Source organism: Triticum aestivum, chromosome 1A, assembly GCF_018294505.1.
Source record: "Triticum aestivum cultivar Chinese Spring chromosome 1A, IWGSC CS RefSeq v2.1, whole genome shotgun sequence".
Taxonomy (NCBI): Eukaryota; Viridiplantae; Streptophyta; class Magnoliopsida; order Poales; family Poaceae; genus Triticum; species Triticum aestivum.
Window position 1 is genome coordinate 477,602,758 of NC_057794.1, and position 16,387 is coordinate 477,619,144.

The following is a 16,387-nucleotide window of genomic DNA, read 5'->3' on the forward strand; positions in this document are numbered from 1 at the left end:
GTTTGCCTTTTGCGCCAAGTTTTGACCTTTGATTTAACTAATAAATTGTTAATGCATGTAAACAAAAATGTTGTGTAAGTCACCTTATGAAAACCAAATAATCCCAAAATACTTAGGCACGATGCATTAACTCCCTCCATGTTTCTTATTTCGTGACATATCAACGAATGAGAGATGTGGGCCGTGCATGCTTTCAATGACTTGAGACTACCAAACATGACATGCAGTGTTTAGTTCATTGCATGTAATACTATTAGTACACTAGTTAGGAGTAGCACAAAAAATTAAGTTCTCTCACCGATAGGAATAAAACACCATGTATTTATTTACAGAGGGAGTGGTACATTTTTGGTGATATGCATTACTAGATATTGCTAGTCAAATACTAAAATCCAGATGGACGTGGTAGTACTCCTAAATCCAGACGGTGGTGCTACTAGTACTAGTAGTAGTACTACTAATGTAGTAGTAGGAGTACTAGCACTGTACTACCCATTGGTCAAATTATTACGTGCTGCTCCTCACAGTGAAGTGACAAGACCCTGCGACAGAGATGACACCTGAGTATAGGCGCGTGTTCGGCATACCATAGTCAGCCTCACCGTCTGCAGTCACTATCATCGTGGCTATAGAGCTAGCCTGCTTACAACTAGCCCTGTTCGACATAATTTCCCATGCGTAGATGCCCGTGCATTGCACGGAACACCAAGATTGGGGTTGGACGGCTCCGGTAGCGGCCATCGCGCCAGATTTTTCCACGGCCTTCTACTCCTAGATGTGGTGGGAGGAGATGAGGTCGATTGTGAGAGACAAGGAGTTGTTTGTAAATAGGGAACAAGTGCGGGCATCTTTTTGCAAAAATGGAGAAGCTTGGTTTGTATGCGTCAGATCTAGATCTGACGGCTATTGGTGAAAGATGGGAGGCCCAACATCATCACCAACTCAGGACCTGTTTGATTCGCAGAATTTTGAAAATGCAGGAATAGGACACGACAATATTACAAGTTTCAAACTGATATTACAAATGTTAGGAGTAATGCTGCACCTACGAAGAGGGAATTACTAGGAAGTTTACGTAAGAACTTTCGTTACTTTAGGTGGATGCAGCATTATCGTACAAACTAAAATCCACCGCCCTGACAAGTCACTAATTGGCAAATAAGTTTTCGACTCTCTGGCCACTTGATGTTTCAAAAACAAATTCAGCTTCTGCGGAGAAATGAGCTCCACCGTGTACCCGCGCGGGTGTGGGTGGGCACCTACGTGGGGTTGTGTGAGAGAGATACAAACCTAGAGAGATATAGTGTGTGGGTTCTTGAGAGTTTTTTTGTTGGGGGGGGGGGTCAATCAAAAATTTAACATATGCAATGTGTGTGAAATAGAGTCTTGGATATAACATATATATAGAGGGGGCGATCCACGAGAAAGAGTGGAGGTATCATCGGCTTGAGGTGTCCATAGAATCGAAGAGAGGGATGATGTGTGTGTGTGTGCGCGCGCGATCAATAAAGAGTGCCATCGAATTTGTGTGTGCCCAAGTCGAAGATATAGAGTGGCTGGCCTACTGGAACGTGGGATGGGACATGTGCAGTTTGTCTCTGTGGCATGGATACCTACCTGCAGCGCTCGACTATTGGTGTGTGGTGGGGGAAGAGGGAGGCCCAATTAACTATAGAGGTACAAAGGCTGGTATATGTGTGGAGGAGGAGAGAGGCCTACCTCATGTATTAAGGAGATCGATCTGCCTCATGTATTAAGGGAGATCGATCGGCATCCATGCATATGTGCAGGAGATGAATAAGGTTGGGAGATAGACAGAGCTAGAGTGTTAGAGGGGGTGGTAGTGGAGTTGCTTCTAACAAATTGTGGGATAGGCTTGCTAGACAAACGGAGGGCACGCCCGCAATATCAACAAGAGAGGAGATGGCTGCTTGTTGTCTGTGCACGTGCGTGTGAGAGACGGGTCAGGAGGCATGCACGAATGATGAGGGGGGACGATGTGGCTGTGGTAAGCAGACGTAACTACATAGGAATATGAATCGCCCTTTGTAAGAGAAAGGAGAGACATAACTTTTGAGGTACGTCGATCGATGGGGGGGGGTAGTTAAAGCCGATCTAGGTATATGTTGGGAGATCGATCGGTATACATGCATGTGTGTGTGTTAGAAGCAAATGAGGCACGAGGAGAAGGATAGAGAGAGAGGGATGCATGTAGGAGGTGGTACGAGAGGCATACTATATCGAGGGGGAGGAGTGTGCAAGTACGAGAACGATGAAAAGAGTGGTGGGAGTGAGGCATGAACGGTGACAAGAGAAGAGGGGAAGCTTGTGTTTGTGCTAGGCACACCTGGCTAGAGAGGCATATCGATCGATGTGTGCCGTAAAGAAGGAGCTAGGGGGCCTACACACACCGTGGGTGAAGGACCTAAAGTGAAAAGACGAATTTGCGCAATGGAGCTACAAAATGCTGAGGGAGGGTGAGAGGGATGCGGGCGTGTGCACGCACAAGAGAAAGTTAGCTCTATCTACAAAGATAAGAGGGTTGTGTGGGTGTAAAAGCCGAATAGAGATCATATATACTTCATTATAAAAAGCGAATTCGGATATTTGAAGAATTTATCATAGTGTTTCAAACCGACGGATGTGTGAATATATATAACGGTGATATACATGGTGTGGTTATGAACATGGTATACTACATTTAATATATTTTATCTCTACTCTTATAAAAAACGGAGTTGTTGATGATGGTGTGCCTCCCATCCTGCATTATAGGCCGTCTGATTTATATCTGGCGGATAGCAAGGAAACTATGATTGTTGAAGTTGCCAACAATCATGATTGTAGATTCTTATTGAAATGGAGAAAAGAATTCAAATTTAGTTCGAATTGCAGCGGTAGTAAAGACATTTGGAATGCACTAAAATGTTGGTATGAGTAGGTTACATGTATTATACAGCAACCGAAAAAAATTAATCGGACATAACATGGATTCATACTCCCTCCTTCCATCTATATAGGGTGTAATAATATTTTTAAGACCGCCTTTGACTATTGACAAGATTAATAGTACATGACATGCACAATGTGAAAATTATATCATTGAAAGAACCTATCACAGACAAATTTAATGGTGTGCTTTGTGTAAGTTGCATGTCATATATCATTGCTCTAATATTTGGTCAAAGTTAGCATCAAAAAACGCATTAGGCCCTATATAGATGGAAGGAGGGAGTACTAGCTTTGAATAGCATTTGTATAGTAAAACGGGGCAAGACTCTCTCATTGTGTGGTGTGAATAGTTTTATTTTTTTGTTTTCTTTTTGGTTGAGGGAAGTGCGAATTGAGTTCGTACGTACAAGTACAATATTACTACACGTTAGGCTTGTCCCTAAAATTCAACCCGCGTCTTGTTATATCCCGAAAATTCAGATATCGTGCTCCCAAAACGGGTGCCTTCACAACCCGCGACTTGCTATCCCGAAATTACAACGCGCGCGAAAACTCCCTCCAGCTGCCAAATCCCGACACGCGAAATCCCCCTTCTAACCCTGAGCCAAAAGGGCCGCTAGTTCAAATCGATGGGGGGTACTTTTGTAACACACCCTACATTTTGGACAAGCGTGTTCCTAAGTCATGCTTCACCCCCTCCCATCGCCCCCTTTTCACCATTCGAAATCCCAGGCCGCCATAACCTCTCCGCTCTAGCCGCAAAACCCCACCCTCCTCCGTCCGCCACGTCACCGCTGCCCAGCCGGAGCCTCTTCCCCAATGACGTCGTCCACCGCAACAGCTCGACGTCCCTCGTCCACCTCCCCGGATGAGGATCCGTCGTCCATCTCGTCATCCCGCCGGTTCAGCCGCCCCATCCTCCACCTCCAAGGAGCTGCTCTGATGATCGCCTCGTCTATCGCAGCTGCTCCATCCCCACAGCGCCGCCTTAACCTGCTCCACCAAAACCGCAGCATCCTCACCGACTCCTCGGACGAAGCCGAGGCCTACTCAGCGCCACCAAAGAGGTTGTACACTCATCGCATCACACCTTCTCCTTAACTCGACCTCCCAGCACCGACGGTGCTCCATCCCGCACCCCCATGGAGCGGCTACCTTGAAGCCGGCGCCGCCGACGACATCTCCACGACGGCTCTCCCCCAGTGCGAGGCCCCTTCGGCGGCGGCGTCCATACCAGCCGGATCTGCTGCTGCTGCTCCGGCTCTCGCTCAATCGCTCGCTCACCCAGCTGCTGATGTTGCTCTCCCCCTCGCTCGTGCTGCTGCTCTGATTCGATTAAACAAGGCCTTCAGAGCAGACAGTGCTACCTGTCGAAGAAAATGTCTTGTTGGGTCCCGATAGCTCCTCAGAGATGGATTCAGAGATAGATGGCCAGTCCTATTCCCCCACTGAGGTGTATGCTCTAACTTGGCACGGTTATACTGCTGATACACTAGTGGAAAAAGGGTCAAACGTGAAGCACATTAGTGCCGGTTTGAATTTGAGCCGGCACTAATGTGTACATTAGTGCCGGTTCCAACGGCTAGCCGGGCCGCTCTGATTAGTACCGGTTCATGGCGAACCTTTAGCACCGGTTCGTGGCGAACCTTTAGCACCGGTTCGTGTCACGAACCGGTACTAAACTGAGTGGTGGCAGGATGTTGTCAGTCCGGGGCCCCTCCAGCACCTTTAGTACCGGGTTGTATCACGAACCGGTACTAAAGGTCGTCCTACATAGACCCTTCGTCCACCCGAGCTCGCTCTGTTCTTCCCCTTTCCCCTCTCCTCTCTGTTCTTTCCCCTCTTCCTCTCAAGCTCATCACACATTTTGCCCAAGATTTGAAGGCCCCCATCCATTCAAATGATCACAAAGGTTAGCAACTCTTTCCTTTCATCTCTCATTGCTAGATTAGCTCGTGCAATGCTTTATATAGTGATTGATTTTTGAGTTTAGTAATTTGGGAGGAATTATATATATGTGCTAGTATTTGATTTATATGCAATTTGCGGTCAAAAATAACACTTAGTTTTGCATATGTAGGTGTGGTTTACTTAGTACCTTCTAAATCTCCGTCGTAACCACCGTCGATTGTTCGCAACGTCCCGTCGCCGGCACCACCTTGTGGTGAGCCTCTTGTTCATGAAGTTTTATATAAAAAATTGATGTTTGTGTGATTTGGATATATAGTTACTCGTATAATTATCTTACCCATACGTTGTTTGTTATGCATAGTGCCATGGTTTTGATATCCGTCCCCGTCGGCCCTCGTCCGGGTTATGATTCGGATGTGGTATATTCTCTTTTAAAACTATTCATTGCATTTCGTGTTTATGACAAATTATGCCCATCAAGTTGACATAGATATTTGTATGTAGGAGGTAGTTGAACCCGAAATTCCAACCGACCCTATTGTCGAGAGGTTAAATTTAGTTGAAAGAGAAAACGAGGATTTGAAGGAAAAATTGAATAGAATTGAGGGGGAGAAGATGGAATTGGAGTTGCATGTTGCCGATGTCATCGATGATCACAAGATTAAGATGGAGAAAATGCGCTTGAAGATTAGAAAGACTAGAAAATATGCCATTCATAGTGAGGCTTTGTATCATTATGCGGTTGGATCAATTGTTACCTTAATTGCGATCTTGATCGCACTTGTTGTTGCTTTTAAATTCTTTAGCTAGAGAGTTATTTGTTTTTTGCATTGAAGTGTTTATGTATGAACTTTATGTATTATATCAATTTGATGTTTTCGGTGCTGTGTATTGAAGATGAGCCGGCAATGGATGTACGATGACCGATGCTCTGCCGAGTTCATTAATGGCGTGCGTACTTTTCTGCTTGCGGCTGAGGCAAACAAGTGAGCGGATGGTTTTATGCATTGTCCATGTGCTGGCTGTAAGAATGGTCGCAATTACTCTACGTCAAGAACCATTCACGTCCACCTGTTTGAGTCCGGTTTCATGCCCCACTATAATGTTTGGACCAAGCATGGAGAAAGAGGGGTTGTGATGGAAGACAATGAAGAAGAAGAGGACGACGACAGCTATCCTGGCCATGGGTTCCCTGAATACGATGATACAACAATGAGGGAAGAAGCTGAGCCGGTAATGCGGGAAGAAGCTGAGCCGGAAATGCGGGAAGAAGCTGAAGAAGAGGCATCGGATGAGACCGTTGATGATCTAGGTCGGGGCAATGCCGATGCAAAGAGAAACCGCGCAAGTGATTTGGAGAAGAAGAAGTTGTAGCGCATCTCAGAGGATCACAAAAAAATGTTGGCCCTGCGAAGGTGACAAGAAAAAGCTGGGCACCACACTGGAATTGCTGCAATGGAAGGCAGAGAATGGTGTATCTGACAAGGGATTTGGAAAGTTGCTGGTAATGATAAAGGATATGCTTCCAAAGGACAACCGAATTGCCCGAGAGTACGTACCAAGCAAAGAAGGCTGTCTGCCCTCTAGGGTAAGAGGTGCAGAAGATAGATGCATGCCCTAATGATTGCATCCTCTACCGCCATGAGTACGAGGATTTGAACGCTTGCCCGGTATGTGGTGCATTGCGCTATAAGATCAGCCGCGATGACCCTGGTGATGTCGAGGGTGAGCGCCCAGAAAGAAGATTCCTGCCAAGGTGATGTGGTATGCTCCAATAATACCACGGTTGAAATGTTTGTTCCAAAACAAAGAGCATGCCAAGGCGATGCGATGGCACAGAGAAGACCGTAAGAAAGACGGAATGTTGAGAGTACCCGCTGATGGGTCGCAGTGGAGAAAAATTGAAAGAAAGTACGGGAAGGAGTTTGCAGATGACGCAAGGAACGTATGGTTTGGTCTAAGCGCAGATGGCATTAATCCTTTTAGCGAGCAGAGCAGCAACCATAGCACCTGACCTATGACTCTATGTTTGTATAACCTTCCTCCTTGGTTGTGCATGAAGAGGAAGTTCATTATGTTGCCAGTGCTCATCCAAGGCCCTAAGCAACCCGACAACGACATTGATGTGTACCTAAGGCCATTAGTTGAAGAACTCTTACAACTATGGAATGGAACAGGTGTACGTGCGTGGGATGAGCACATGGGGGAAGAATTTGACCTAAAGGCGTTGCTGTTCGTGACCATCAATGATTGGCCTGCTCTCAGTAACCTTTCAGGACAAACAAACAGGGGATACCGCGCATGCACGCACTGTTTGGACGATACCGACAGTATATATTTGGCTAATTGTCAGAAGAATGTGTACCTGGGACATCGTCGATTTCTTCCGAGAAGGCATCCTGTAAGAAAGAAAGGCAAGCATTTCAAAGGTGAGGCGGATCACCGGACGAAGCCTCGCCACCATACTGGTGCTGATGTACATGATATGGTCAAGGATTTGAAGGTGGTCTTTGGAAAGGGTCCTGGTGGACAACCTGTTCCGAATGACGCTGACAGACGCGCACCCATGTGGAAGAAGAAATCTATATTTTGGGACCTGCCCTATTGGAAAGACCTAGAGGTCTGCTCCGCAATCGACGTGATGCACGTGACGAAGAATCTTTGTGTGACCCTTCGTAGCTTCTTGAGTGTGTATGGGAAGACAAAAGATACACCTGAGGCACGGGAGGACCAGCAACGTATGCACGGAAAAGACGGCATACATCAGGGTCATGCAAGCTATGCTCTTACCAAAGAAGAGAAGGAAATCTTCTTTGAATGCATGCTTAGTATTAAGGTACCGTCTGGCTTCTCGTCGAATATAAAGGGAATAATAAACATGGCAGAGAAAAAGTTCCAGAACCTAAAGTCTCATGACTGCCACGTGATTATGACGCAACTGCTTCTGGTTGCATTGAGGGGCCTTCTACCGGAAAACGTTCGATTAGCCATTGTGAAGCTATGTGCATTTCTCAATGCAATCTCTCAGAAGGTAATCGATCCAGAAATCATACCAAGGTTAGGGAATGATTTGGTGCAATGTCTTGTTAGTTTCGAGTTGGTGTTCCCACCATCCTTCTTCAACATCATGACGCACGTCCTAGTTCACCTATGCGAAGAGATTCACATTTTGGGTCCTGTATTTCTACACAATATGTTCCCCTTTGAGAGGTTCATTGGAGTCTTAAAGAAATATGTTCATAACCGTGCTAGGCCAGAAGGAAGCATCTCCAAGGGCCATGAAAATGAGGAGGTCATTGAGTTTTGTATTGACTTTATTCCTGACCTTAAGCCGATTGGTGTTCCTGAATCGCGGCATAAGGGCAGACTGGATGGAAAAGGCACGCTAGGAGGGGAACAAATAATATGTATGGACGAACATTCTCTCACTGAAGCACACTACACAGTTCTACAGAATTCCGCCTTGGTGGCTCTGTATATGGATGAATACAAGAATTTGCTACGCTCCAAACACCCGGAGTGGTCTGATGACTGGATTACACGTGAACAAACCAGGAGTTTCGCCAGCTGGTTGCAGACACGTACCATGCATGACACCTCTATTGAAGATGACCTGTACTTGCTGTCCTAGTTACCATCTTCGAATATAATGACTTTCAAAGGGTACGAGATAAAACGGTAATACATTTTACACGATCGCCCAAGATAAGAAGAGCACCAACCAAAACAGTGGTGTCCGCTTTGATGCAGAAACCAAGACAGGAAAGGAAACATATTATGGTTATATACATGACATATGGGAACTTGACTATCGACGTGGTTTATAGTCCCTTTGTTTCGGTGCAAATGGGTCAATATGACACGAGGCGGGGTAACGGAAGACCCGCAGTACGGAATGACAACAGTGGATCTCAACAATGTTGCATATGCAGACGAACCATTCGTCCTAGCCAATGATGTGGCACAGGTTTTCTATGTGAAGGACATGTGTACCAAGCCAAGAAAAAGAAAAGATAAGGACGCGAATGCATCGTACGATGAGCCAAAGTGGCACATAGTTCTTTCTGGGAAGAGAAACATCGTGAGAGTGGATGACAAGACAGACATGTCAGAAGATTATGAAAAGTTTGTTGAAATTGCTCCATTCACAGTGAATATTGACCCGAGCATCCCGTTAAATGATGTAAATTTTCCATGGTTACGGCACAAAGGGACACACGCGAAGAAAAAGTTTCACACCCAAAGATCTGGGATGTGATCGGCTTCACTATCATCACTTTCTTCTGTGTTTCACACCCAGGAGGAAATCTCTGTAATAGTTAGGGTAGTTATGTGTTTTGGCATTTGAAACGCGAAGAAATTTTATGTGCAAACAAATTCTTTCATGCCTTTACTGATTTTTTAAGCTAAATGACCCTGAAATTGAAAAGCATTTCAAATGAACTCAGAAAAGGTTGAAAGTTGGCATGGTATCATAATTTCACCCACATAGCATGTGCAAAAAAGTAGAGAGGGTTACCGCAAAAACTGGATGCACTTCGTGTAATAAATGGACAATCTCTTTCGAAGTATCAGGGTTTCGGACGAAACCTCATCGGTTACAAAAGGCATTTCATTTTTTTAAATAACCTAAGCATTACCAAATTGAATATAATGATAAAACACACTGATATTAAACATAAGAAAAAAGAATCATTGAAAAATCTATTCTCAAAGTTAAGTTATTCACAAACTAGTGATTCACACAAATTTCAAATAAATCAAAATTTAAACTATTCAAATTTGTAAACTACCGGTACTAACAGAAAGTATGTAATTTTTTGTATCTAAAGCAAAAATATTCACAAAGAAACTCTAAATACAGCAAAAAAACAACTCAAACAAAAATAAATCAAGCAAAAAAGAAAAAAAAGCCCACCTACTGCGCCACAACGGCCTGCATACGACTAGAAACCCAACCTGTTGTTCGGCCAGGATGCAGGCCCGCAAAGGCCCAGTAGGCCCACAGGGCAGCACAGAACATTTAGGCCCAGTAGGCCTACTTTGGAGAGGAGCTCGAGGGAGCTACCACACTGGGGCTTATAAACCAGTGCGGACGCCCCTCGGATAGCGAGGTGGGACTAAACATTTCGCACCGCACCTGCACCAGCGCACCCCCTTTAGTGCCAGGTGTTAGCACCAACCGGTACTAAAGGGGGGCCCTTTAGTACCGGTTGGAGCCACCACCTGGCACTAAAGGGGGTGCGGTTCCCGCCGCTTGGCCTGGCCAAAACAGGCCTTTAGTACCGGTTGGTGGCTCCAACCGGTACTAAAGGTCCATCCTATATAACTAAACACTTCAAAAATTTCAGTTTCTCCTCTGATTCTTCTCCTCTGCCCCATTGCCCACTGCCCATGTCTCCATAACCCTCATCGCCGCCCCCGTCCCCGTCGTCGCCGCCCCGTCGTCCCCGTCCCCGTCGTCCCCGTCGTCACCGCCGCGCCGTCCCGGCCCGTCCCACGTCGTCCCCGTCCCCGTCATCGCCGCCCCGTCCCCGTCGTCGCCGCCCCGGCCCGTCCCCGTCGTCGCCACCCCGTCCCTGTCCCCGTCGTCGCCGCGCCCGTCGTCGTCCCCGTCGCCGCCCCCGTCGCCTCTCGCCTCGCCGGTGAGCACACACACACACACATAGCATTGTTAGAATTTTTTTCTTTTTTTAGTTATATAAATAGTTAGTTATATAGCATTGTTAGAAATGTTAGAAATTTTTCTGTTTTTTAGTTATAGAAATAGTTATAAAATTGTTAGAATTGTTAGAAATTTTTTCTGATTTTTAGTTATATAAATAGTTATAAAAAAGTTAGAATTTTTTCTTTTTTTTAGTTATAGAAATATTAGAAATGTTATAAAAATGTTAGTTATATATATAGAAATGTTATAATTTTTTTTCTGTTTTTTAGTTATAGAAATATTAGAAATGTTATAGAAATGTTAGTTATATAGCATTGTTAGAAATGTTATAGGAATGTTAGTTATATAGAAATGTTAGAAATTTTAGTTATCAAAATCCAATCATTAAAAAATGTTACTTTTTGCAGGCATATAGCTAGTATTTGTTCTCGACGCTGCCCGGCCTGCATCCTCGCCGTCGACCCGTCCGCGACGACGTCTGGCTGACCCATGTCCGGGACTGGGCTCCGCCGGGCTGGCACTGGGAGGTGCTGCCTGGAGGGGCGCGCCGCTTGATGAGGAACCCGGCCCCGGGTCCCGTCGTCGACCCTGATCTCGTTTGGTGGCGTTCGTGTGGGCTAGTTTCGGTGCGGAGGGAGCCGGCCCTGCCGGAGGTGGTACGTTGCCGTGTCAGGGAGGAGGACGAGCACGTCCATCGCTACATGGTGGCGTTAGAGGGCGGCAGGTTCTCCAATACCTGGTAGTTTCTTCAGGGATCTGACTTCAGCTATGATCCTGTGAGGGTTCCTTCTCTTTGGGTGTCCACCAGCCTCGCCGCAGGAACCGCGAGTGTCCTAGATTCTTCTGTAGTATTCGATCTTTATTAGCTACCTAGCCAGTGATGTAGTCGATATATAATATTCGAGACAATATATTCGAGATTATATATTATTCGAGACGATGTATTCGAGATTATATCTATTATTCGAGACGATATATTCGAGATTATATCTATTATTCAAGATGATGTATTCGAGATTATATCTATTATTCGAGACGACGTATTCGAGATTATATTTGATGATGCTTATTATGTACTATGATTGATTCAGTTTTTCCTTATTAATTGATTGCATCCATGCATTGTAATTTGAATATATTTCTTTTGGATTAGTTAAACAAAACCTATGGCGGACAATACCGGCAGAGAGGGAGAAGAGGCCCTGTTCAATATCATATGCAATCCTCGCGAGCCAGATGATGATCAGAATGAAGAAGATTATGACGGCTCCGAATATCTAAACAACACCGGGGAGGGTGATATGATATTCGATCGCGACAACCGAATTGATGAAGTCGTGAACTATGAACATGACGAAGAAAATGTTGATCTTGAAACAACAAAGAACGGCGAGGTATATATATTTATATAATCAGGCATCTGGTGATCATCACATGTTTTAAATGACTTGAAGATAAATTATAGAATCGATCTTTCTTATTTCAGCCATCCGGATCGAGCAAATCTTCAGGCAACATGACGAAACGAGGCCCGAACAAAAAGTTGAAGGAGGGCATAAAGTACAATATCGAGGCAATCAAACCTAATGGCGAACGATTCGCGCCTAAGAAGATTGCGGACAAGTTCGTTCGTTAGTGCGGAGTTCTTGTGTAGGAACAACTCCCGATCTCCCTTCAAGAATGGAGAGAGCCGTCAAAGCCACATCCAGGAGTTACTTTTGTCGACGACAGACAAAAATAGTTGCTTTGGGAAACGCTCATTGAACATTCACCCTACCAGATCATTTCACAAAGGCAGATCTGGAGAAAGTCAAGGATGCTGCTCTTAGGAAGATGGCGGTTGCATTCAAGGACCACAAGATTCGTGAATGGGCCAAGTACGTCAACGGAGGAAGGAAGACTCCAGTATTCGAGGGAACACTAGAGAACCAAAGTGCTCATTGGGACGATTTCGTGAAATTCAAGGATTCGGAATTATCTAAGGAACGGTCGAGAATAAACAAGGCCAATGCCGCAAAAAAGGATAATTTCCATAAGTTGGGGCCAGGTGGCTATGCGGTGGGAATGCCTATGTGGGATAAGTCTGAGAAAGAGATGTTGGATGCAGGTGTCACTCCAGAAACATTGAGCCGGCCCCCAAGTGCAGGACTTGGTTCTATGCGCATGGGGGGGAGTTGGACCCGAAGACAGGCAAAGTTTCCAAGAAGGCATGTCTGGACGGAGCCGAAGATAAGCTACTTGTTGCAATAGAAGGGGCTCGATCCGGGTTGTTCGAGCCCAACAGAGAGAACGACGAGCTGATGCGTGCCCTGGGAAATCTTGAACACCCGGGAAGAACACGAGGCATGGCCGCTATTCCGTGGTATGAGGGGTTTTCAGACTGGAACGCCGACTACAGAACCCGTGCGAGAAAGAAGATTGCGGAGGAGAAGAAGAGGAAGATGGAGGTGGAGCGGAGGAAGCTAGACTATGAACGCCTTCAAGTCCTAGAATCAGCGCACGCGGACTTGGCAATCAAATTCCAGTGGCAGCAGGAGCAGATCGACTCACTTAGCCAGCAAAGGGGGTCTCAGCAGCTAGAGGACGATCCACCAATGTATAGCACCATCCCATCCATGCCGAGAAGCAGCGTGGGTTCCGCCCCAGGCGACGCATTGCTGGATAGCTACCCAGTGGATGACATCATGTACAACACTAAGTGCGAGCTACACTTTAAAATGAAGAACATATCCATGAAGGTGGCGGACGCCCTTGCTTTTACAAATCCCCCCGAGGCAACCTTCCATTGCAACCCGATTCCAGCGGGCTATGCTCATGTCTTGGTTGATGAGGTGGTGGACCAATATTCGGGGCTAGAGCTTGACATTCGTGGAGGTGACGATGAGCACACACTAGGAGAGGCCAACCATCATATCATCCTATGGAGAAAGGATTGCATCATCTTTCGAAGGCCACCGACGCCGCGTCATCCGACTCCTCGTCGCAGTCCGCCACCGAGTCAGCAGACTCCCGCTCCTCCAAGTCCACCAAGGCGTCAGGCCACTCCTCCTCCAAGTCCGGCACAGCTTGAGGCCACTCCTCCTCCAAGTCCGGCAATGCATGGGGCCACTCCTCCTCCAAGTCCAGCACAACTTCATGCCACTCCTCCTCCAAGTACGGCACAGCTTCAGGCCACTCCTCCTCCTCCAACTCAGCCACGTCAGCCGTCTTCACCGCCTCAGCAATCACGAAAGAGGGCCCCCTCAGCTATGGTGCGTAGTGGTACAAGTCGAGGTAGTATTGCAAGTACAGGCGGAGGCAAGCGATTTCAATATGGTCCAAGCCTCGCGCCTCTTCCGCAGAGGCCTTACGACAAGTCCGAGGAGGAAAACGTAGCCATATCGAAGGCCGAGGTGGAAGCCCATTTTGCACCGAAACCGCCACCACCGCCAAGGGAGAAAGTGTCTGTGGAAAAGATTGACCACTTCATTCGTATGGCTAGACCACCAGCTCCCAAGCCTGTTGACACAGACTATGAGCGCCAGCTCAGGAAGGTAAATCGAGCACGTCTACAGAAAGAGGGGAGCTCGAGCTTGAGCAAATCAGCTAACAAAAAATGCAGTAAAACCGTTCCCCAACTGGGAGAACAGTCACTCATGGTGAATGTCAACGAGGAGCATTACTACCATAAGAAAGCTGTGACCGTTGAGTATTCAGAACTTTTTCAACTATACAATAAAGACGCACTCGACAAATCTATCGTCAGTTGCTATTGTCTGTAAGTGATTTCTTTCTGTAATTTAAGTCTCAAGCTAGCTGATCATTTTGATCAATCATTACCTGTAATTATCCTCACTATATTCTTTTCTGTGGTATTATGCAGGATGAAGATTTATGAAATGAAAAAAGGTGGACGCTATGGCATTGGGTTTGTTGACCCAAATACCATTAATGAATACACATGGAAAATAGATCTATTTCACGCAAAATGTGTAGAGGAAAGCATGCTACAGTTCTTCAAGGAACTCAAATACAATGAAGATATACTACTTCCTTACAACTTCCAGTGAGTCTCACTGTCTTGTACTACAAATTATGTTTTTCCCTACTAGCTATAGCTACATGTTTTTTCTTGCATACACTAGTAGAAAGCAGGGCTTTGATCCAGGCCGGGTCAGCCCATTAGTCCCAGTTCAGTCCAGAACCAGGACCAATGTGGGCATTGGTCCCGGTTCGTGAGCCCAGGGGGCCGGCCGGGCCACGTGGGCCATTGGTCCCAGTTCATCTGGACCTTTTGGTCCCGGTTGGTGGGATGAACCGGGACCAATGGGCCTCGCTCCTGGCCCACCACCATTGGTCCAGGTTGGTGTCTTGAACCGGGACCAAAGGCTCCCCTTTAGTCCTGGATCATGTCACCAACCAGGACCAATGAGGTGCCTATATATACCCCTCGCTCGCGAGCAGAGCACCTTAGTGCTCTGTTTTTCTTTGGCTTTGTGGTGCTCTAGCTCACCTCCTATGCACATGAGGTGTTCGATGGAATGCCCGAGCCACACTACTTAAGCTTTCTCCTCTCGAAGCTCGACCTCCAAGCTCCATTTTCCTCGAGATTTGTCTAGATTTAGCGGTCTGTCACGCCCCGTCCCCGTCTTCACCGCCGTCGATCACCCGCGCCAATCTCATCACCGACACCACCGTGGTGAGCCTCTTGTTCTTATCTTCTTTCTGAAAGGAAAAATATTCTTACTTGTATGTTTAGATAGATACTTGTATCATTTTCTTACATTTATTATTGCATCTTATATAGTGCGATGGTTTTGGTATCCGCCCCCGTCGGCCCTCGTCCTGTCTATGATTCGGATGTGGTATGAATATTATCTTTATAACTATTGGTTCATTTATTGTTTATGAAAATTATGCCGACCAACGTGACATAGATTTTATTTCTCTAGGATGTATGTGAATCGGAAATGCCAACCGACCCTATTGTCGAGAGGTTAAATTTAGTTGAAGAAGAAAACAATTTGTCAAAGGAAAAAATAAAAAAAAATTGAGGAGGAGAAGATGATATTGGAGTTGCATGTTGCGGATGTCGTTGATGATCACAAGATCAAGATGGATGCAACGCGCTTGAAGATTAGAAAGATTAGAAAATATGCCATTCATACCGAGGCTTGGTATCATTATGCCGTTGGATCAATTGTTACCTTGGTTGCGATTATGATCGCATTTGTTTTCGCATTGAAATGTTTAACATAGTTTCAATGTATGCTTTAATTAATTAGATGCTCTGGAGAGCTATATGTTGTTAGATGAGAACTATGTATGCACTTTGGTTTTAATGTGATGATGAACTTCTATTAATTTGGACACTTAATTATATATAATGCACGCAGATGAACCGGCAATGGTTGTACGGTGACAGACACACCCGCGAGTACATTAAGGGCGTGCATGAGTTTCTCGATGCGGCTGAGGTAAACAAGAAGAATGGTTTTATGTGTTGTCCATGCACTGAATGTTGGAATACGAGGTATTACTCTAATCGGAAAATCCTTCACTCCCACCTGCTTTACAAGGGTTTCATGCCAGACTATAATGTTTGGACGAGGCACGGAGAAATAGGGGTTATGATGGAAGACGGCGAAGAAGAATACTACGATGACAACTATGTGCCCCCTGAATATGGTGATGCTGCAACGGGGGGAGCTGGTGAAGATCAAGAGGAACCAGATGATGTGCCCAATGATGCTGCAACAGGTGAAGCTGCTGAAGATCAAGAGGAACCAGACGATGTGCCCGATGATGATGATCTTCGCCGGGTCATTGTCGATGCAAGGACGCAATGCATTAGTCAAAAGGAGAAGCTGAAGTTCG